Source organism: Ranitomeya imitator, chromosome 5 (assembly GCF_032444005.1).
Source record: "Ranitomeya imitator isolate aRanImi1 chromosome 5, aRanImi1.pri, whole genome shotgun sequence".
Taxonomy (NCBI): domain Eukaryota; kingdom Metazoa; phylum Chordata; class Amphibia; order Anura; family Dendrobatidae; genus Ranitomeya; species Ranitomeya imitator.
The window spans coordinates 413,995,675-414,021,015 of NC_091286.1; the positions used below are offsets into that span (position 1 = coordinate 413,995,675).

At 43.6% G+C, this 25,341-nt stretch overlaps 1 protein-coding gene and 1 pseudogene across 1 annotated transcript in view; both read right to left on the reverse strand.

Annotated features, from left to right (window-relative positions):
• The window catches only part of LOC138638055 (solute carrier family 12 member 9-like), a 415,221-nt gene that overhangs the window by 243,254 nt on the left and 146,626 nt on the right, over positions 1–25,341 (reverse strand). The window lies entirely within an intron of this gene.
• On the reverse strand, positions 9,268–9,386 carry LOC138638957 (5S ribosomal RNA; annotated as a pseudogene).

A 25,341-nucleotide genomic window follows, 5' to 3' on the forward strand; every position in this document is an offset into this window, starting at 1 on the left:
AGGATGGGAAGGAAATGTTTTACAGCTCTCTCTACAGCCCATAACTCTCTTAGGTTTGATGCTTGTTGAAATTCCGATTGGGACCAGGATCCCTGAACTGAGAGTGTCCCCAAATGAGCTCCCCATCCTGAACCACTTGCATCTGTGGTGATGATCTGATCTATCGGAGTTATCCACTGAACCCCCGACGCCAAATGATCTCTCACGGTCCACCATTTTAGGGAACTTGTTACCTCTAATGAAAGGCGTAGCTTCCCCTCTAAATGCCCTTTTAACCACCTCTGCGCTGACAGGACCTCCCATTGTAACTGTCTCAGATGGAACTGAGCCCACCTTACTGCGGGTATACAGGACGTCAGAGAACCCAACAGGGACATTGCCTTTCTCAACGTCATTACGGGGTGATGAATTGCCAACTCTACAAGATTTTGAATTTTGACCAGCTTGTTTTCTGGTAGAAGACAAAGCTGACGCCTGGAGTCTAGAACTAAGCCCAGAAAAGATTGCACTAGCTCCGGCGTCAACCTTGACTTGGCAAGATTTATTTTTCACCCCAACCGCTCTAGCGTCGCTATGACTTCTTTTATTTGTGTCAGGCAATGTGGTGCCGAGTTCCCTATAATAAGGAAGTCGTCCAGATACGGAACAATAACTACATTCTGAGAGCGGAGGAAGGACATGACCTCTGACATCAGCTTTGTAAAAATTCTCGGTGCTATTGATAGGCCGAATGGTAGAGCAGCATATTGATAGCGCCTGAGACAACCTTGGACATAAACCGCCACTCTTAGGAATTTTTGGTAGTCTTGATGAATTGGGACGTGGTAATAGGCGTCCTTTAGGTCTATGGCTGCCATGAAGCAATTTGGGAACAAAAGTTTTATTGCCGTTTTTGCCGACTCCATTTTGAAGGAGCAGTTTACTACTGACCGATTTAGATTTTTTAAATTGACAATGGTTCTTAAAGACCCGTCCGGTTTTCGTACCAAAAAAAGGAGGGGAGTAAAAACCTTTTCCCTGCTCTTCCCCCGGGACCTCCACTAGAACCCGTTTTGACACGAGCTCCAGTACTTCTGTCTCCAAGGCTAGCTGTTCCTCCGGGGTTTTTCTTTGGGGCGTTAAAACAAAAGTTTGTCGCGGTGGAAAAACAAAATCTATTTTTAGGCCGTGTTCGATGACTTTTAGAGTCCAATGGCTGGGGGAGATGTCTACCCAGGCTGGGAGAAAAGATGAAAGCCTTCCCCCCACCTCCGGCCTGGCGTCATTGGGAGGGCTTTTTTGCTGATGTTGAGGGACCTTTAAACATATATCCAGATCCCTTCCTGTCTCTGGAGTCCCAATTTCTTCTATCTCCCGGGGGGCGGCCCCTATTATATTTGCCCCTTCGAAAATAAGGCCTTCTAAAGTCCACAGGAAAACGAGGAAACCTCTTTTTCCTGTCTCCTGCTTTTTCTAAAATGTCTTCCAACTTTTGACCGAAGAGGAAATGGCCATCACATGGTATAGAACAAAGTCTATTTTTTGAAGGTAAATCACCCGGGCACCCCTTCAACCAGAGAGCACGTCTAGCCGCGTTGGATAAACTTGCAGCCCTAGCTGCCAGCCTTACGGAGTCTGCTGAGGAATCTGCTACGAAGGCAGCTGCACCTTTAGCCAAAGTTACATTTGTTAGAATTTCATCTCTCGGGGCTTTAGACTTCAGTTGCTCCTCTATCTGCTGCAGCCAGACGATAAGGGAGCGAGAGACACAGGTCCCTGCAATTGCTGGTTTCAAGCCCCCTGCGGTTGCTTCCCAGGTGTGTCTTAGGAATCCATCCGCTTTTTTATCTAAGGGATCCCTTAATACCCCAGAGTCTTCTAAGGGAAGGGACAACTTTTTAGACGATCTAGCGACCGCACCATCAATTTTCGGAACCTTATCCCAAGTCTCTGAATCTTTATCCTCAAAGGGGTAACGTCTTTTAGAAGCTGAGGGAAGATTACCCGATTTTTCTGGCTTCCTCCACTCTTTTTCTATAAGGGCCTTTATTCTGGAATTCACTGGAAAGGTGCGCTTCCCCTTTTCCTCTAAATCCCCAAACATTATGTCCTCCAGGGATTTGGCCGCTTTCTCATCTTTGAGGCCCATTGAAGCTCTAACAGCTTTTACTAGCTTGTCCGTGTTCTCAGTAAGAAAGCACGGACGGCCCCCCACATCACTATCAGAAGAGGAGCCCGAGGATTTAGAGGAAGAGGAGCAGGGAGATAACGGTTCCTCTTGATATTCCCCCTCAGAAGGAGATACTTCAGAAGCTGAAACTGGTTCAGGGTGTTTACTACCCTTTTTCTTAAGGTCTGCTTTAACAGAGTCCTGCACTTCGGCTCTGATTATTGCTCTAAGACTAGAGGCAAAGTCAGGGGTCTCTTCCTGGATAGTCTTTTGAATGCAATCTGCACACAGACTTTTCTGCCACTGGACTGACAATGGAACTCTACAGAGGGCACATTCCTTATTCTTTGCCTTGGAGCTAGCCTTCCGCGGCGCCTGCCAAGTAAACAGAAAATGTAGCCCATTACCACCAGGGTGACATTCACGTAGATCACTCACCACCCGCTGACCATAAAAGGGTACCGGATTCCGAGGCGGACTGGGAGCACGGGGAACATTCCTCCTGGATGCCGAAGAGTCGCTGCCCTTTCCACCTGAGCGGCTGTCTTTCTTAGCGTAATGGTGGGCAGGCGTATCACCTGACAAGGGCTCTTGCTGCTGCTGCTGCTGCTGCTGCTGTGATAGCTGCTGCTGCTGCTGCTCCATATCTTCCATCTCTGGATTGTATGGAAACGAGCAGCGATCTTGTGTGGCCACCCCCTTAATAAGGGGTCTTTCCGCAGCACTCCCTGCCTCTTCCGGTATCAATATCGCTCCTCTCCCCCTCCAGAATACCGCCGGAAAGTTCAGATTATTACCGGCGTTCTGAATCCATGGGCGCCGCCATCTTGGATCCGGCGCGCCTCTCTGACGTCACGCAGGCACGCCCATTCCCAGCGTGCGCTGAACGCCAGCCGCGCACCCGGAAGTCGCCCAGCAGAGGGGAAGAGAGCGGCGTGGCAGCCGCAGAATGGCTCCAGAGATCCTGACTGCGCTGGACCGACGCCCGCACGTGCGCGAGAGCCCGAAGGATCTGCGGACGGCGCTACCAGCATCCCGAAGGCCGACATACAGGCGTCCTGCCTGCGCTTCAAGTGCCGGGACGGGAGTGGGTAAGTGGATCTTCAATCAACAAAAGAAATAAAAAAACAAAAAAGTACCGCCGTGAATCAGCACAAGGGTTCCCATCAGGACAGGAAACCCAACTGAAGCGAGGGAGAGGTACCGCCCTTTTATTTCAGTAGGTTTCCTGTCCCGACTGGGCGGATCCCTCTCTCGTGTGTGCTGTCATGGGAGACGGGAAAAGCTGTGCTTCCCAGCTCCTTGGATACTCTGTACTGAATAGGAGATCCTTGTTGCTACTGGAGATTGTGTGCCGTCTTTGGGTATACGCTTTCCTTATTGTCCTATTCCCATTTGGATGGTATTCTTATTCTTCCCTATATACCTCTTTACTTTTGGTGAGTGTTTGTATGTTTTTTGCTTTCTGTTATACCTCTTTAGTCTTTGTGTCTTGTTTACCTTATATTACTGTGCCAGGCCTCATTGGGTGGGGGAGGGACAGATCAGGGTTTATCAGGAGCATAGTAAGGTCATAGACTTGGGCCTCTCTACCTTCAGGAGTACACCCAGGGCAGGGATAGTTAGACTTCCAGTTACAGGGACAATTTGAGGCCCCCCTTCCTTACCGAAGACCATCACAGCGTGTCAGTATAAGAGTGACACATAGCATAAGGCAGGGAATCCCAAAGAAGTCCTATAGACGAGATCATAAGGAAGCTAGATTGGTTCAGATAGAGGGTTGTTGACAGCACGGAATGCTGAAAGTGTATATCGATAATAGTAAAAAAAATATATAGCTGTACGAAGAGTTAGGCAGGGTCTTATTGGTTAGGAATTTTTTTTTTTTTTTAATGTATTCTCTAAAATACACAGTATAGAGATTATCACAGATGGCTGTTACTGCACGACTAGACAGGTCAATATATCATAGAAAAAGTGTTTTGCAGTATTCTAAATATGATATAACTGCATAGAATTGAACTTTGGTTCTGTGATGGCTGAAAGTATGTTGCACTCTTTAAATTATTAAATTGGATATGAGAGACTGTGGTGAGAATGTGGAATTGAGATTTGAATGAAAGAATTTAAATGGGAATTTAAAGTATCCATGGAATAGGAGAAAAATGTGTGATCAGTGCAGACCCCGACAATCCTGGGAATAAAGGTCCCAAAGTCCTGTGTGCATCTAGAGGTAATGCAAATGCATGACCATCACTCCCACAGACAGTGCATAGAGTGGTTGTTGTCCATGTTAAGTTGTAGTAAATCTATGAGAAGATTGTGGGTGAGAAGACATATTAAATGATCGGCCAGAAAGATAAGAACTGATCCAACAAAGTGACAATAATGCAGAGTCTGCAGCAGGTCAGGAATAAGGTGGGAAATGTTAGGAATTAGAGGGCATGTGGTAAAGTAGTACTTGTGAGATTAGGAAGAACGTTAAAGAGTACCTAAGCCTTTTTTTAGTTTTATTATTGATCAACCTTTGCAAAGCTATACTCTTTTATAACACTTTATAATATTATCTTATTTGGCTTCATTCTGTCTTAAATACCTTACTGAAAGTGCTCTTTTAACTGCCTCGCTCATGGTCTTTTAGAAGCTACTTTGACCTGCGGCTCTAGGAAGAATCCATACTCAAACACTATTTACCCTCGTCCTGTGGGAGCTTCTCTGCTACCCCTATCCATAACGTTCATAGGGTAAGATAGATTGTAAATAGTGTTTCTTTACAAATCCTTACTAGAGCAGCAGTTCAAACCAGCTTATAAAAGACCATAGACCTAAAAAAGGTAAAAAATCACTTTCTGCATGGTTTGAAAAATAAGTAAAGTAAAGGAATATATTACTAAGATTCATAACTTTGAAAATGTTGATTAATAATTTAAATTTTTAAAAAAATACTCTTAGGTAAAAAAAGCTGTCAAGAGAAGATGTCAAGGGGACCATGTGTGCAGAGAGCAGATGAACTGAACAGCAATCCAGGAAGAAACCTTCTGCAACTTAGAAGAACTTTCACCAACTTTTTTGTGCTGAACTGGACACAATATAATAGCGGCTGCAGAGTGAAATAAAATGTTTGTTTTTTATTTCATCTCTGTTGCGAAGATATTAGCAATTAATGTATTTGACACCTAATTATTTTTTTTTAAATCCAAGTTGGTGCTATTAGTTTTCACTGGGGAGGGGGAATGTACTTCTCCCTGTATAAGTTGCCCAATCATAAGCAGGCAGCAACACAGCAGAAAAAGAACACGCCCCCATCATAGCTTAGGCTTCTATGTGTATGATATAAGGATACAGCTCTGATCTCCTGGTCAATACGTTGATTGTTAATATGTAAATATGTGTTATTCTGCCCTGCAGCCACAATTACATCGTGTCTCCCTTTCAACGTGAAAAATTTGGTGTAAGGTCCAATTTAACATTATGGTAATGAAAGGCTGCTACGCAAAGGGATAGTCAAAAAGATTACGGTATAGATGTAGTAAAAAGACTGAAAGGGAGTAAAAATTTGAGAAAATTTCTGTGATGGTTTCATGTCAAGAAGTCCAGATGGGAATGCCTATGTAATCACAGTCGCTGCCCATGTACTGGCTCACATCTAGACATCATTGCAAACTCATCTCTTTGATTATCTTCTCCTGACTTTGGACAGGACACTACATTCAGAATTCAGCAGGATTCCGGTTACCACCTTGCACGACGTTCGGTGACAGCTACTAATTTAGTTGGACTATACACGGATTCCAACAAGGAAGCCGCAGAATCTCCCTATACAGTACATTGTTTTAGCTTTTGCTGATATGAGAAATTCTTTACTCTTCCAATTACCGAAGGACATAAATTGTCAATTAGCTTTTTGTTATTTCAGAACTTTTAATAAAAACTAGAAATAAATGAAAAAAGTGCTAATTTCACAGTTACCTGCCATAGTTGAATGACGGGTACATGACCAAGACCCCTTTCCCTTGATTTTTTTTATATAAATGTAATTTTCTACATGACACCGTAGTAGTCCAGAAAGGAAAGCTTCATAATTTATTCATTGGAGTCATTTGCTGCACTGATTTCCCTTGGGGTGAAATTTTGCATGAGAAGTTTAGTTCTGCCATGTCCCTGTGTCCAGTCATGGTCACACGACCATAGATCATGTGTGGAGCTATAGGGGCTAGCGTGCACCGTGTTCCCTCCACAACCACTGATGGTACAGATGTAGCAGAGCTGGTGGGATATTTACGCCTATGGTCCTGTATTACTATGGTGGCATGAAACCTCTGATACGCATGTAGGTGTGCATGTGTATATGTATAATATATTTATATACACAATTAAATTAATTATTGCAGGTTATGTGAAATATTTACGCTCCACAGTAATAGTACACTGATGTAAGCGCTCGGCTATGATTGTTGAGTGTAATTGTAAGATTCTTGTGTTAATAGTGTCATTGTATAGTCCTGTCGTGGAGTTAAGCGTACAGACAGAAGAAATCTCCTGAGTGAGTGAAGTAAAATCCCTATTAAGTAAAGATCAGGTAGAATCCAGCCATTCCTGTCACATCGCTTCAAGGCTGGCTGACTTTCATGCAGATAATCACAGGCTGTTTAACAGCTCTCGGTCGATAAAGTGACTTTACCATCAGCAAACTGCCGCATAAAGAAACAACAACATCACCTGGAGAGGGGGGTTAACAGAATATCAGAGGAGGCTCGAGACGGAGGTAGAGATGAAGGAAGACAGAGCTCAAATCATTTGTACATTCTTTAGAAATGTCTTTTATCCGACCATGTCGCTTAGAGACCTGTGAGAGCTGGGTTTGCCAAATGTAGCAGAGCTGAATTTATCACTTGTGACACTTTACCCTCTGTCATTTCTATGATTTTACATGCGCAGAATATTGGAAGCAAATCTGCTGCGTATCAGAGGTTTCATGCCACCATAGTAATACAGGACCATAGGCGTAAATATCCCACCAGCTCTGCTACATCTGTACCATCAGTGGTTGTGGAGGGAACACGGTGCACGCTAGCCCCTATAGCTCCACACATGATCTATGGTCGTGTGACCATGACTGGACACAGGGACATGGCAGAACTAAACTTCTCATGCAAAATTTCACCCCAAGGGAAATCAGTGCAGCAAATGACTCCAATGAATAAATTATGAAGCTTTCCTTTCTGGACTACTACGGTGTCATGTAGAAAATTACATTTATATAAAAAAAATCAAGGGAAAGGGGTCTTGGTCATGTACCCGTCATTCAACTATGGCAGGTAACTGTGAAATTAGCACTTTTTTCATTTATTTCTAGTTTTTATTAAAAGTTCTGAAATAACAAAAAGCTAATTGACAATTTATGTCCTTCGGTAATTGGAAGAGTAAAGAATTTCTCATATCAGCAAAAGCTAAAACAATGTACTGTATAGGGAGATTCTGCGGCTTCCTTGTTGGAATCCGTGTATAGTCCAACTAAATTAGTAGCTGTCACCGAACGTCGTGCAAGGTGGTAACCGGAATCCTGCTGAATTCTGAATGTAGTGTCCTGTCCAAAGTCAGGAGAAGATAATCAAAGAGATGAGTTTGCAATGATGTCTAGATGTGAGCCAGTACATGGGCAGCGACTGTGATTACATAGGCATTCCCATCTGGACTTCTTGACATGAAACCATCACAGAAATTTTCTCAAATTTTTACTCCCTTTCAGTCTTTTTACTACATCTATACCGTAATCTTTGCGTTTCCCAAAGTTTACAGCACCATGTAAACCTAAGGGAAAAAGAAAACGCTGTGCATATGCTGCGGAAAATGCCGCGCGGAAACGCTGCGGATTAATTGCCGCAGCATGTCAATTGTTTGTGCGGATTCCGCAGCGGGTTTCAACCAGCACCAATAGGAAAGTGCTGGTGAAAACCCGCAGAAGAATCCGCAGAAGAAACCGCAAGAAAATCCGCAGTGAAAGCTGCAGTGGTTTTGCACTGCGGATTTTCCAAATCCGCTGCGGAAAAATCCGCAGGAAAATCCACAGCGTGGGCACATACTCTAAAAGGGAGAAATGTGAACATGCCAAACTTCTTAACTAACATAGAAAGAAAAAAAAATCTGGAAGGGATGCCCGATCTTAGAGACATGTTATTGCTTTTTACAGTGAGAAAAGCATATTAATTAGCAATAATTGTAGCTAAAAGCTTCCTGTATCATTACAAAAGAATGTAGATTAATGTAAATGCAGATTATCTGGCAGCCATGATTATAACCAATGCACTTCACTATGGCTGCTTAAGGAGAACCAAGACACTTGGTTTACATTGGTATACAAGAATGATGTTCATGGAAGGAGGGAGAGGTTCATCTTCTTCTCCCAATTACCTGATACTGGTGTGTATACACCGACGTCCATTGGTCTCCATGCACTGGACTGTGCAGCAGATCCTCAGACCAGAGATGCCGATCATACTGCTTACGCCATGTACTACTTTCTAATACTGCAGTTTGACAGTTTTACAAATTTTCCCGACTATAGGAATATAGTAACATAGTTAGTAAGGCCGAAAAAAGACATTTGTCCATCCAGTTCAGCCTATATTCCATCTTAATAAATCCCCAGATCTACGTCCTTCTACAGAACCTAATAATTGTATGATACAATATTGTTCTGCTCCAGGAAGACATCCAGGCCTCTCTTGAACCCCTCGACTGAGTTCGCCATCACCACCTCCTCAGGCAAGCAATTCCAGATTCTCACTGCCCCAACAGTAAAGAATCCTCTTCTATGTTGGTGGAAAAACCTTCTCTCCTCCAGACGCAAAGAATGCCCCCTTGTGCCCGTCACCTTCCTTGGTATAAACAAATCCTCAGCGAGATATTTGTATTGTCCCCTTATATACTTATACATGGTTATTAGATCGCCCCTCAGTCGTCTTTTTTCTAGACTAAATAATCCTAATTTCGCTAATCTATCTGGGTATTGTAGTTCTCCCATCCCCTTTATTAATTTTGTTGCCCTCCTTTGTACTCTCTCTAGTTCCATTACATCCTTCCTGAGCACCGGTGCCCAAAATTATAGTAAAAAAGCATGTCAACGGTACCAGGAATTCCCAGCCAGTCTCCCATGCTGGTACTTGCCCAGCCTCAAGCTGCTTAGCATTTGCAATCTGACGAGGGCAAGCACATTCAGCTTAGAGTGACCATTGACTAAATGACTAAGGCCGGCTTCACACTCAGCGTATGAAAATACGGTCCGTATATTACGGCCGTAATACGCTGAAAAGTCCCGAAAATAGTGGTCCGTAGCTCCTCCGTAGGCAGGGTGTTTCAGCGTTTTTTGCGCATGGCATCCTTCGTATGTAATCCGTATGGCATCCGTACAGCGTGTTTTTATCGCAGGCTTGCAAAACCGACATACGGCTATACAAGGGATCCATGTGTAGAAAAAATAAAACATATATACTGTCATATATATATATATATATATATATATATATATATATATATATATATGTCAGGGAGACACATATATGTATATATATTAATATTTCATCCAGCGCGATATAGCAGAAAGCCGGTAATTCAATTACCGGCTTTTGCTTTCTCCTTCCTAAACCCGACATGATATGAGACCTGGTTTACATACAGTAAACCATCTCATATCCCCATTTTTTTTGCATATTCCACACTACTAATGTTAGTAGTGCGTATGTGCAAAATTTGGCCGTTCTAGCTAGTAAATTAAAGGGTTAAATGGCGGAAAAAATTGGCGTGGGCTCCCGCACAATTTTCTCCGCCAGAGTAGTAAAGCCAGTGACTGAGGGCAGATATTAATAGCCTGGAGAGGGTCCATGGTTATTGGCCCCCCCCTGGCTAAAAACACCTGCCCCCAGCCACCCCAGAAAAGGCACATCTGGAAGATGCGCCTATTCTGGCACTTGGCCACTCTCTTCCCATTCCCGTGTAGCGGTGGGATATAGGGTAATGAAGGGTTAATGCCACCTTGCTATTGTAAGGTGACATTAAGCCAAATTAATAATGGAGAGGCGTCAATTATGACACCTATCCATTATTAATCCAATACTAGTAAAGGGTTAAAAAAATACACAAACACATTATTAAAAATTATTTTAATGAAATAAAAACAAAGGTTGTTTTAATATTTTATTGAACGCCCAATCCAATCACTGAAGACCCTCGTTCTGTAACAAAATAAACATAATAAACCAACAATATCCTTACCTTCAGCAGATCTGTAAAGTCCAACGATGTAAATCCATCTGAAGGGGTTAAAATATTTTGCAGGCACGAGCTTTGCTAATGCAACGTTGCTCATGTCTGCAAAACCCCGGAGAATGTAGGTAAAGTAGGTCAATGACCTATATTTACCTGCATTTGCGGTGAGGCGCCCTCTGCTGGCTGTTCCTAGATCGTGGGAACTTTCCTAGAAAGCTCCCTGGCTCGAGTTCATATGAAGACAACCAGCAGAGGGCGCCCTCTTATGATCTCGAGCCAGGGAGCTTTCTAGGAAAGTTCCCACGATCTAGGAACAGCCAGCAGAGGCTATTCTATGTGTACACATTTATTCTACCTATTCTACTGTAAGCTGTCAGTGTGATTTTACTGTACACCGCACTGAATTACTGGCTTTTCTCTCTAACACCGCTGCGTATTTCTCGCAAGTCACACTGCTGGTCCGTGTGTGATCCGTATTTTTGGGGCTTCCATAGACTTTCATTGACGTTTTATTTGCGCAATTCGGTGACAAACGCAGCATGCTGCGATTTTCTACGGCCGTAGAAAGCCGTATAATACTGATCAGTTTAATACGGCAGATAGGAGCAGGGGCATAGAGAATAATTGTGCCGTATGTTTTGCGAGTTTTACGGACGTAGTTTCTGCGCTCTTACGTCTGTAAAACTCGCAAGTGTGAAGCCGGCCTAATACATTGAAAACTTTTTTAGCTTCTGCATTTTTTTTTTACCACAAGATGAAATGAAGGAAACTTTGCTTCCCTTTCATGGAAAAGTTCAGCATATAATCAAAGGGGTTTATGGTCACTTATTCACATAAATTACAGTATATGAATGTAGGATAACTTACAGTAGTTTCCACATGCCACGGCCTAGCAATGTGGACCTAGTAAGTTATATATCAGGTTCTTTTTTGGCATAATAATAGTTTTTGCTTAAGAATAAAACAACGTACATTCAATGTGGGTCAATTGAGCAAAAATCAGGGGCACTGTAAATACAAGATCTCTGATGTCTTCATCAGAATCAGCTACAAACTAAAATAATGAAATAATTAGAATAAGACATAGTACTGTTAGGGTATGTGCACACGTTGCGGATTTCCTGTGGAATTTTCTGCGCAGATTCTGCATCTCTTGGCAGAAAATGCAGTTAAAAATCTGCACGTTTTTGATGCGGATTTTCATGCGTTTTTTTCATGCAGATTTGTATGCGTTTTACTTTACCATTTAAACAATTAACTCATTGCCTACAAAATAACTAGGTTCATGAATATTTGCCACTATCTACCTACACTCTGCATTATCACTTATCTTAAAATTCTACCCCATGTGCACAACCTCAAGTCTGTGAAGATCTTCAGCAGCCTGAAGCATGTGGCAGAGGTAGCATTACTGGTCTGGCAGATGTAACATTATTGGTCTGGCAGAGGTAACTATTACTAGTCTGGCAGAGGTAACTAATACTGGTCTGGCAGCGGTAACTAATACTGGTCTGGCAGATAGCTATCACTGGTCTGGCAGAGGTAACATTACTGGTCTGGCAGAGGTAACTATTACTGGTCTGGCAGAGGTAACATTTCTGGTCTGGCAGAGGTAACATTACTGGTCTGGCAGAGGTAACTATTACTGGTCTGGCAGAGATAGGTATTACTGGTCTGGCAGAGGAAACATTACAGGTCTGGCAGATATAACTATTATTGGTCTGGCAGAGGTAACTATTACTGGTCTGGCAGAGGTAACTATTACTGGTCTGGCAGAGGTAACATTGCTGGTCTGGCAGGGGAAACATTACTGGTCTGGCAGAGGTAGCTAATACTGGTCTGGCAGAGAGAGCTATTACTCTTCTGGCAGAGTAAACATTACTGGTCTGGCAGAGGAAACATTACTGGCCTGGCAGAGGTAACTATTACTGGTCTGGTAGAGGTAACTATTATTGGTCTGGCAGAGGTAACTATTACTGCTCTGGCAGAGGTTACATTATTGGTCTGGAAGAGGTAATTATTACTGGTCTGGCAGAGGTAACATTACTGGTCTGGCAGAGGTAACTATTATTGGTCTGCAGAGGTAATTATTACTGGTCTGGCAGAGGTAACATTACTGGTCTGACAGAGGTAACTATTACTGGTCTGGCAGAGGTAACATTGCTGGTCTGGCAGAGGTAACATTGCTGGTCTGACAGAGGTAACATTGCTTGTCTGACAGCGGTAACTTTTACTGATCTGGCAGCGGTAACATTACTCGTCTGGCAGAAGTAACTATTATTGGTCTGGCAGAAATAGGTATTACTGGTCTGGCTATTAAGATCCGGTGACCTTGGAGCAGCATGAAAACTTTCACTGGAGTAGGTGGTAACTATACTGACCGCAAATCCTGATCTTAACACCGCAACTAGAAGTAGCCATGGGATGTACCTAACAAGCTCTAGACACCTCGTCACAGCCGGAGGACTAAATACCCCTAAAGATGGAAATAGGAATAGTATCTTGCCTCAGAGCAGAACCCCAAAGGCTAGGCAGCCCCCCACAAATATTGGCTGTGAGTAGGAGAGGAAAGACACACATAGTCAGAAAACAGGATTTAGCACAAGAGGCCGCTCTAGCTAAATTAGGAAAGGATAGGACAGAGTTCTGTGCGGTCAGTATTAAAACCCTTCCAAAAATATCCACAGCAGATTATACAAAAACTCCTCCATCTAACTAAAGATGTGGAACGTATATCTGCAACTCCAGAGACTACTAAACTCAGAGCAGGAATAAAATCAAAAACAAGCACACAGCTTGTGTGCCATAGAAAAAGAAACAGACACTTATCTTTGCTGAATTGGCAGCTAAGCAGGAGAAGCCAGACAGAGATCAAATACTTCCCAAGAAACATTGACAACTGGCAAGGACTAATGAGTCCTGCAAACCTAAATACTCCAGTCAGAACTGCAATCAGTAGATACACCTGTCCAGGACTGCAGCCCAGAGACAACTGCATTACCACCTACAACCACCGGAGGGAGCCCAAAAGCAGAATTCACAACATCTGGCAGAGGAAACATTACTGGTCTGGCAGAGATAACTTTTATTGGTCTGGCAGAGGTAACTATTACTGGTCTGGCAGAGGTAACTATTACTAGTCTGGCAGAGGTAGCTGCTGGTCTGGCAGGGGAAACATTACTGGTCTGGCAGAGGTAACTAATACTGGTCTAGCAGAGATAGCTATTACTAGTCTGGCAGAGGAAATATTACTGGTCTGGCAGAGGTAACTACTACTGGTCTGGCAGAGGTAACATTACTGCTCTGGCAAAGGTAACTATTACTGGTCTGACAGAGGTAACTAATACTGGTCTGGCAGAGAGAGCTATTACTGGTCTGGCAGAGAGAGCTATTACTGGTCTGGCAGAGGAAAACATTACTGGTCTGGCAGAGGTAACATTACTGGTCTGGCAGAGGTAACTTCTACTGGTCTGGCAGAGGTAACACTGCTGGTCTGCAAAAGGTAACTATTACTGGTCTGGCAGAGGTAACTAATACTGGTCTGGCAGAGAGAGCTATTACTGCTCTGGCAGAGGAAAACATTACTGGTCTGGCAGAGGAAAACATTACTGGTCTGGCAGAGGTAACATTACTGGTCTGGCAGAGGTAACTTCTACTGGTCTGGCAGAGGTAACATTACTGGTCTGGCAGAGGTAACATTACTGGTCTGGCAGAGGTAACTTCTACTGGTCTGGCAGAGGTAACATTGCTGGTCTGGCAGAAGTAACATTGCTGGACTGGCAGAGGTAAAATTGCTGGTCTGGCAGAGGTAACATTATTGGTCTGGCAGAGGTAACATTATTGGTCTGGCAGAGGTAACTATTACTGGTCTGGCAGGGGTAACATTGCTGGTCTGGCAGGGGTAACATTGCTGGTCTGGCAGAGGTAACATTGGTGGTCTGGCAGAGGTGACATTACTCATTTGGCAGAGGTAACATTACAGGTCTGGCAGAGGCAAAATTACTAATTTTGTGACTTTAGTGTTTTTATGCCAGTCCTGACTAGCTCCATTGACTTCTTGAAAAGTGGGCAAAACATTTCTGGTAAAGTGCATGGGAGTATGCTGCTGACAATACTCGAGTAAAATACAATAGAAGTGTACTTCAGTCCCAAATTGGAGTACATTTTTTAGTCCAGCGCACGCTTCATTAAGGCAGTAGAAAAAAAATGGCAATCTTGAAGAATAAAGGACTTCGTACAGTTCATGCAAAAAATGAGTTTTGCTATAGGCAATTCTTGATTTCTCAAATGTTCTCCCTACGTGTTGAGAACATACAGATAGTGGTACATTGTTCCTCTCTGCAGAGGAATACTGACATCTACTGACACTAATGCTGCCTGGTGGCGATGGAAGGGTTACCATCCTGACAGTAAACTGCAGAAAAGAATCAACATTTACTACTTTTACTCAAAATGAATTTCTGACCAAAAGAGCGAATCTAGGAATATCTGCCTCGTTACCCAGCTCTGCCCAAAGAGTCAGCTTCCCCTAATTAATTCTCTGCTCAGCCAGCCAGCAGATGCTGCGTTTGACAGCGTTGTTGGATTTCAATCTACAGAATAATAACCAAAACAAGCAAAAAGATAGGCGAGTCGGTGGGAGAGTGTTTAGTAGGTGAATGCACACGCACAATCATACGGAGGCCAAAATTACTTATTCTAAATTGCCAGTGAATTCAATTTAAGAAGAAGCAGCTTTTTCCAGACTGATATTGACTCTCTCTGGCCCAGCACTGCGTGAAGCCCTCTGAATAAACTCACATAGCAGAATTAATATTCCCAACCCTCTTGCACATGCATATGACGTGCAGCCAATAAAGCAACATGTTTAAAAAATGAATTAGACGAAATTGGACTTTTAAAAATAAACATTCGCCCCTACAAATGATTATAGTTATTTATCAGGATGAAAATCTATGCAAGCATACAAAATCAGGTCTAATTTCTCCTGACACCCTCCCACCATCTCATCAGATTTATATGGTATGCGTTCTCACATAAGCTGCTTCCGGGCCCCCTACACACCTAGCTAAGCCCCGGGCCACAAAATGCCCCTCTGAGTCACACTTGACGCCATCTGCTTGTGCTGATCGGAGAAGTACGGCTCAGCAAGGGCACAAGAGACGGATGTGCTGCGGGGTATGTAAGGTTGGCTGTCACGGGAGTCGGTAACCCTTCAACGTCTCATGATGTCTTATGAAGCTTTCAGTCACTAATATGTTATCAAGGGATTAAAGGTAGATGCACCAATAACAGCTTAGTATTTTCTCCTTCATTATGATGTGATATGTTAATATACAAGCAGTTAGTGCATTAAAGACTAGCTTGTGTTGATAAGCTATGCAACAACCCTTAGTGACCGGGCCAATTTTTGCCAAATCTGACATGTGTCACTTTATGTAGTAATAATTCTAGAATGCTTCAACATATCCCATAGATTTTTTTCGTGACACCTCATACTTTATGGTAATGGTAAATTTTGGCTGATGTGTTGTGCATTTATTTATTAAAATATCAGAAGTTTCACAAAAAATGTTTAAAAATTGCAATTTTCAAACTTGAGCACACCGTGATCACACCAGACAAAAACATGAATAAACAACATTTGCCCTCATGTCTGCCTTACATCAGCACCAATTGGGAAATGTTATTTTATTTTGTTAGCATTTTAGAAGGTTTAAAAATGTAGCTGTAAGTTTTCATTTTTTTCAAGGAGATTTACAAAAAATATTTTTTTATGCACCTGTTCAGTTCTGAAGTGACTTTGGGGGTCCTATATATTGGAAACCCCTAAAAGTGATACTATTTTAAAAAACAGCATCCCTTCACTTATTCAAAATTGCTTTAGGTAGTTCATTAACCCTTCAGGTGCTTTTCAGGAACTAATACAAATTGGCATGACAGGAATGAAAAAGGTTTATTTTAGCTACCTAAATTTTGACAACTCTAAAGGCCGTTATTTGGCTTTGAATTCTCCTGGCAAACATCGGGACCACACGATCAAGATCTCAGAGTGACAATAGGGTTAAAAAGCAAGCCTCTACACTCTGTTAACCATCTAGATGCCATAGTCACTCTTTGACAGCAGCATTTAAGAGGTTAAACGGCCATAGACGGGTGCCAACACTGATACAGCAAGTTCTCAGCTATAGTGTACAGCCGTCAGCTGCAGGATTGTCACCCGTCGTGGGATGCTAGTGTCATATATCGCAGGTTAACTTTTCAAGTGTTGCCAAACAGTGTCCCTGTAAACGAATCTGCACACCTAAAGGTACTTGGAAATTCTTCAAATAGGATTTATTGACAGTATTCCATATCCATTGGTTGCACAGTGGTAAATACAGTATTATGTTAACCAATACATGAAGAAATGAATGAAAGCAGCATTCACCCGTTATCTTCAATGATAATATAGTCCTTTATTGACCGTGGCTCAACATTCCCAGCTAGGGACAAGGCAGGCTACGACATGAGGAGGGAGCGGTGAGGGAGGGTGCAGAGACGAGACAGACGACGGCCGTTTCGCGAACAATCGCTTCAACGGGTCCAGTGACTGGACCCATTGAAGCGATTGTTCGCGAAACGGCCGTCGTCTGTCTCGTCTCTGCACCCTCCCTCACCGCTCCCTCCTCATGTCGTAGCCTGCCTTGTCCCTAGCTGGGAATGTTGAGCCACGGTCAATAAAGGACTATATTATCATTGAAGATAACGGGTGAATGCTGCTTTCATTCATTTCTTCATGTATTGGTGATTCAGCTGCTCCTAGTGCATGCGCCTCCCCGTCTTCAGAAGAAGCTTACTTCGTCTGGTCTCCAAGGAGAAATTATTGGGGTCTAAGTGAAGGAGAGCTCTTTCAGTGCCGGTCGACTGTCCTCTTGTGACTGAGTATTATGTTAACGTTTTGGGAGAAAACCCTTCATCAGACGTACAGGCTACGTTCAATGCATATAAAGGGGTCCAGGCTGCGGGGTGGGATACCCCCAAACAGGGACAACCAGGATCCTGCTGCAATAGTTCATATAAATAGCATAAGGTACTAACTATTTTATATTAAAAAAAAAGTGTAAAACCCATCCCGTCAGCCAGCCAAGTGCACCACAATTGAGATGGTCCTAACCTCTAGTACTAAAGCCTTACCATGGTTTTAGATACTAAACGTTAGTACCATCCCAATTGTGGTACAACTGACACTGGTGGGATCTAACACTTTATTGATCAAAAACGTTGTTTAATGAGTACCCAATGTTATTTGTATGCAATATTGCTTTTACTTACATACTTACTTAAAGCTGGGTATATGTTCATTCTGTTTGTCTTGGGATTTTCTATTACGATTGAATAATTTATGGATAAACTATACCTACATATTAAACCAATGTGACTCCCCACCAATTACATGCACCTGAAGACTGACCTCCTAACTCCTTTTAATAAGAAAACTAAGATCATAAGAATATAACTATTGTCTTGTTAAATGACCCTCAAAAGACCTTAAAAGCAGTAGCCATTCACACCCTCTATGAATAGCTACGAAAATTAATTCTGCAATAACATTCCTTCCAGGAGCCTTGAACACAGCAGACCCCATTAAACAAGATGTCTTCTGTATTAATAGGAGGCTACGATGGGCATGTTGAATATTTAATAAGCGCTCTAAAAGCAGGCTTAAAATTGCTGTGAGTGCCCATTCCAATGGACAATACATCTTCCTAAATGTGGTGTCAGAATTCGGCAGCAAGGGGAGAACAGAAAGGGATAAGGAGTTACCCAAATCCATCATAAAAGAGGTATTTCTTCAATTTCCGTCTTTCTTTCTAATTTGGGTATTAGAAGGAGAAATGCTGACATATTCCTACTAAAACTGACAACACTCTACTTCTTTGCCGCGTTCCTCTCTGTGGTTATTTCTTTGTGTTAGTCACTAGACTGTGACCATATAGTAACAAGACATTCATCTTATTTTATATTTATTTCAGAGTATAGACATGGCGGACACAATGCACACTTCATATACTAGGTACTCATGTCAAAGTCAAATTAACAAGGTCCACGAAAGCTTTGGTTGATCATTGTATACATACAGCTAAAGCCGATGGAGTCTGTTTCAGACTGTAGAATACCGTATGTAAAACGGTGTAAAAGTACCAGCCTGAAATCACTGGAATACATGGATTATAATCTGGCATAATGTCCATCTTAAAATATCCCTAGAATGAACATAGCAATTTAAAGGGATTTTCAAGATAATGGGTACAGTTATATGAAAAAGTTTGGGCACCCCTATTAATCTTAAGCTTAATGTTTTATAAATATTGTTTTTTTGCAACAGCTATTTCAGTTTCATATATCTAATAACTGTTGGACACAGTAATGTTTCTGCCTTGAAATGAGGTTTATTGTACCAACAGAAAATGTGCAATCTGCATTCAAACAAAATTTGACAGGTGCATAAGTATGGGCACCCTTATCATTTTCTTGTTTTAAATACTCCTACCTACTTTTTACTGACTTACTAAAGCACTTTTTTTGGTTTTCTAACCTCATTGAGCTTTGAACTTCATAACCAGGTGTATGCAATCATGAGAAAAGCTACTTAAAGTGTTCTGGTTAAGGCCAGAAGTGGCAGGCCAAGAAAAACATCAGAAAGGCAGAGAAGAAGAATGGTGAGATCAGTCAAGGACAATCCTCAGACCACCTCCAGAGAGCTGCAGCATCTACTTGCTGCAGATGGTGTCACTGTGCATCGGTCAACTATACAACGCACTTTGCACAAGGAGAAGCTGTATAGGAGAGTGATGCGAAAGAAGCCGTTTCTGCAAGCACGCCACAAACAGAGTCGGCTGAGGTATGCAAAAGCACATTTGGAGAAGCCAATTTCTTTTTGGAAGAAGGTCCTGTGGACTGATGAAACCAAGATTGAGTTGTTTGGTCATACAAAAAGGCGTTATGCATGGCGGCCAAAAAACACAGCATTCCAAGAAAAACACTTGCTACCCACAGTAAAATTTGGTGGAGGTTCCATCATGCTTTGGGGCTGTGTGGCCAATGCCGGCACCGGGAATCTTGTTAAAGTTGAGGGACGCATGGATTCCTCTCAGTATCAGCAGATTCTTGACAATAATGTTCATGAATCAGTGACAAAGTTGAAATTACGCAGGGGATGGATCTTTCAGCAAGACAATGATCCAAAACACCTCTCCAAATCTACTCAGGCATTCATGCAGAGGAACAATTACACTGTTCTGGAATGGCCATCCCAGTCCCCAGACCTGAATATCATTGAACATCTGTGGGATCATTTGAAGAGGGCTGTCCATGCTCGGCAACCATCAAACTTAACTGAACTGGAATTGTTTTGTAAAGAGGAATGGTCAAAAATACCTTCATCCAGGATCTCATTAAAAGCTACAGGAAGCGACTAGAGGCTGTTATTTTTGCAAAAGGAGGATCTACTAAATATTAATGTCACTTTTCTGGTGGGGTGCCCATACTAATGCACCTGTCAAATTTTGTTTGAATGCAGATTGCACATTTTCTGTTAGTACAATAAACCTCATTTCAAGGCAGAAACATTACGGTGTCCAACAGTTATTAGATATATGAAACTGAAATAGCTGTTGCAAAAAAAAACTATTTTTTATAAAACATTAAGCTTAAGATTAATAGGGGTGCCCAAACTTTTTCATATAACTGTACATTACACCAAGAGTGGTAGCTGTCAGAACTACTAACGAACTAATGAAGATCTCATATTCTACCACTGTTATTAGCGCTTGAAAACCTACCAACACATGTAGAAAATGGAGCTGTCCATGTCGAGACTATAAAAAAAATTGCCCTAAAAATTCTTTTTTAAAAAAAACCAAAAGTTCCATGCAGGATCCAGGTCTGAAAGTAGCTCCCACCATTTTTGGCAACATACAATCTAATTGATGGTTTCATTGATAGGCCACATTTCCTTTACACAACCGTATTATAAGTGTGAGTGCAGAATGTGACAGCACTCGGACCAATGTAATTCAATAGGGCAGTGTAGATGACCTTTTTTTCGTGGACCGATCATAGGCCAGAAAACAAAATCTGCTCTATACAGTATAATGGCTCCACACAGTTCTCCATTCAGTATAATGGCTCTACATAGTCCTCAATACAGTGTAAAGTGCTCCACATAGTCCTGCATAAAGTATAATGGGCCCAACATAGTGCAGTGCTCCATACAGTATAACGGGGCCCTGCACTGCCTTCCATCCAGTACAATAGCCTCACATAATGCCCACACTATATAATGGCCCCACAAAATGCCCATACTGTATAATGGCCCCACATAGTGCTCCATACTGTATATTGGCCCCATATGATGCTCCATACTTGTAGATTGAGAGCCCTCGCGGGCAGGGTCCTCTCTCCTCCTGTACCAGTCGTGACTTGTATTGTTTAAGCTTATTGTACTTGTATTTATTATGCATACCCCTCCTCGCATGTAAAGCGCCATGGAATAAATGGAGCTATAATAATAAATAATAATAATAATACTGTATAATGGCCCCACATAGTGCTCCATACTGTATAATGGCCCCACATAATGCTCCATACTGTATAATGGCCCCACATGATGTTCCATACTGTATAATGGCCCCACATGATGCTCCATACTATATAATGGCCCCACATCAGGCCCATACTGTTTAATGGCCCAACATAGTGCTCCAAACTGTATAATGGCCCTCCATGATACTCCATACTGTATAATGGCCCCGCATGATGATCTATACTGTATAATGGCCCCACATAGTGTCCATACTGTATAATGGTCCCACATAGTGTTCCATACTGTATAATGGCCCCACATGATGCTCCATACTATATAATGGCCCCACATAGTGCTCCATAACATATAATGGCCCCACATGATGCTACATACTATATAAAGGCCCTGCATGATGCTATATACTGTATAATGGTCCAGCATAATCCATACTGTATAATGGCCCCACAAGATGATCCATACTGTATAATGACCCCACATAGTGCTCCATAATGTATAATGGCCCCACATGATGCTCCATACTGTATAATGGCCCCACATGATGCTCCATACTATATAATGGCCCCACTTGATGCTCCATACTATATAAAGGCCCTGCATGATGCTATATACTGTATAATGGTCCAGCATGATCCATACTGTATAATGGCCCCACAAGATGCTCCATACTGTATCATGGCCCCACATGATACTCCATACTGCGAAATGGCCCCACATGATGCTCCATACTGTATAATGGCCCCACATGATGCTCCATAGTATATAATGGCCCCACATAGTGCCAATACTGTTTAATGGCCCAGCATAGTGCTACATACTGTATAATGGCCTCACATGATGCTCCATACTGTATAATGGCCCCGCATATGCTCTATACTGTATAATGGCCCATCATGATGTTCCATACTGTATAATTGCCCCACAAGATGCTCCATACTGTATAATGGCCCCACAGTGCCCATACTATATAATGACCCCACATAGTGCTCCATACTGTATGGCCCCACATGATGCTCCATACTGTATAATGGCCCCACACGATGCTCCATACTATATAATGGCCCCACATGATACTCCATTATTATTTATTGTTATAGCGCCATTTATTCCATGGCACTTTACATGTAAGGAGGGGTATACATAATAAAAACAAGTACAATAATCTTAAACAATACAAGTCATAACTGGTACAGGAGGAGAGAGGACCCTGCCCGCGAGGGCTCACAATCTACAAAGGATGGGTGAGAATACAGTAGGTGAGGGTAGAGCTGGACATGCAGCGGTTTGGTCGATCGGTGGTTACTGCAGGTTGTAGGCTTGTCGGAAGAGGTGGGTCTTCAGGTTCTTTTTGAAGGTTTCAATGGTAGGCGAGAGTCTGATGTGTTGTGGTAGAGGGTTCCAGTGTAGGGGTGATACGCGAGAGAAATCTTGTATACGATTGTGGGAAGAGGAGATAAGAGGGAAGTAGAGGAGGATCGGAGGTTGCGTGTAGGTAAGTACCGGGAGACGAGGTCACAGATGTATGGAGGAGACAGGTTGTGGATGGCTTTGTACGTCATGGTTAGGGTTTTGTAGTGGAGTCTCTGGGCCATGGGGAGCCAGTGAAGGGATTGACAGAGGGGAGAGGCCGGGGAATAGCGGGGGGACAGGTGGATTAGTCGGGCAGCAGAGTTTAGAATAGATTGGAGGGGTGCGAGAGTGTTAGAGGGGAGACCACAGAGCAGGAGGTTGCAGTAGTCAAGGCAAGAGATGATGAGGGCATGGACTAGGGTTTTTGCAGATTCTTGGTTGAGGAATTTACGGATTCGTGAAATATTTTTGAGTTGAAGTCGGCAGGAAGTGGAAAGGGCTTGGATATGTGGTTTGAAGGAGATATCAGCGTCAAGGATTACCCCAAGGCAGCAAGCTTGTGGGACTGGGGAGAGTGGCTCCATACTATATAATGGCCCCCCACAGTGCTCCATACTGTATACTGGCCCCACATTAAAAAGTAAATAAATAACTACTCACCTCTGCCCGTTCCAATGCTGAACTTTTTTTCATATATCACAGTCATACCTGTGGGCATGAGTGCAGTCTCCCCAGCAATAGGACAGCCACTCTCCTTGGCCCACGCACCTTGTATTTTCGCAGATATCATGCTTATTGTATACATAATGCTTTTCCATATGTTTTATTTTTGTACAATTATTGCACAATGTTGTTTATATGATGCATCTTTCGTATCTTGCTTTGTATATTTATAGCTTTATCTATTTTATAGTAGGTGCGTCATACATTCTGTATACGTTGTACATTATATGTCACTTGTGCTTGTCAGTATTATCATGGGTTTTGCTTTCTGTGCAAGTGAAGGGGTTAATCTGATTGCTAATTAGTCATCAAATGTGAAAACAGGATTCTGCCCTAAATACAGGTGTTTCTCACAAAATTAGAATATCATCAAAAAAGTTAACTTACTTCAGTTCTTTAATACAAATGGACTGTTATAAAGTATTCTAATTTACTGAGACAATGACTTTTGGGTTTTCAATGTCTGTAAACCATAATCACGAACATTAACAGGGACAGAACATACAAGGACAGAACGGGGGATGCATGCAAACAGGGACAGAACGGGGGAGGCGTGCATACAGGGACAGAACGGGGGAGGCCGTGCATACAGGGACAGCATGGGGGAGGCACGCATACAGGGACTGAAAAGGAGAGGCGTCCATACAGGGACAGAACAGGGGAGGCGTGCATACAGGGACAGAACAGGGGAGGCGTGCACACAGGGATAGAACAGGGGAGGCGTGCACACAGGGACAGAACAGGGGAGGCGTGCATACAGGGATAGAACAGGGGAGGCATGCATACAGGGACAGAACGGGGGAGGTGTGCATACAGGGACAGAACGGGGGAGGTGTGCATACAGGGACAGAACGGGGGAGGTGTGCATACAGGGACAGAACGGGGGAGGTGTGCATACAGGGACAGAACGGGGGAGGCGTGCATACAGGGACAGAACGGGGGAGGCGTGCATACAGGGACAGAACGGGGGAGGTGTGCATACAGGGACAGAACGGGGGAGACGTGCATACAGGGACAGAATGGGGGAGGCGTGCATACAGGGACAGAACGGGGGAGGTGTGCATACAGGGACAGAACGGGGGAGACGTGCATACAGGGACAGAACGGGGGAGGTGTGCATACAGGGACAGAACGGGGGAGGTGTGCATACAGGGACAGAATGGGGGAGGTGTGCATACAGGGACAGAATGGGGGAGGTGTGCATACAGGGACAGAATGGGGGAGGTGTGCATACAGGGACAGAATGGGAGAGGTGTGCATACAGGGACAGAATGGGAGAGGTGTGCATACAGGGACAGAACAGGGGAGGTGTGCATACAGGGACAGAACGGGGGAGGTGTGCATACAGGGACAGAACGGGGGAAGTGTGCATACAGGGACAGAATGGGGGAGGTGTGCATACAGGGACAGAAAGGGAGAGGTGTGCATACAGAGACAGAACAGGGGAGGTGTGCATACAGGGACAGAACAGGGGAGGTGTGCATACAGGGACAGAATGGGGGAGGTGTGCATACAGGGACAGAACAGGGGAGGCGTGCATACAGGGACAGAATGGGAGAGGTGTGCATACAGGGACAGAATGGGAGAGGTGTGCATACAGGGACAGAATGGGGGAGGTGTGCATACAGGGACAGAACAGGGGAGGCGTGCATACAGGGACAGAATGGGAGAGGTGTGCATACAGGGACAGAATGGGAGAGGTGTGCATATAGGGACAGAATGGGAGAGGTGTGCATATAGGGACAGAATGGGGGAGGCGTGCATACAGGGACAGAACAGGGGAGGCGTGCATACAGGGACAGAATGGGAGAGGTGTGCATACAGGGACAGAACAGGGGAGGCGTGCATACAGGGACAGAACAGGGGAGGCGTGCATACAGGGACAGAACAGGGGAGGCGTGCATACAGGGACAGAATGGGGGAGGTGTGCATACAGGGACAGAACAGGGGAGGCGTGCATACAGGGACAGAACAGGGGAGGCGTGCATACAGGGACAGAACAGGGGAGGCGTGCATACAGGGACAGAATGGGGGAGGCGTGCATACAGGGACAGAATGGGGGAGGTGTGCATACAGGGACAGAACAGGGGAGGCGTGCATACAGGGACAGAACAGGGGAGGCGTGCATACAGGGACAGAATGGGGGAGGTGTGCATACAGGGACAGAACAGGGGAGGTGTGCATACAGGGACAGAATGGGGGAGGTGTGCATACAGGGACAGAACAGGGGAGGCGTGCATACAGGGACAGAACAGGGGAGGCGTGCATA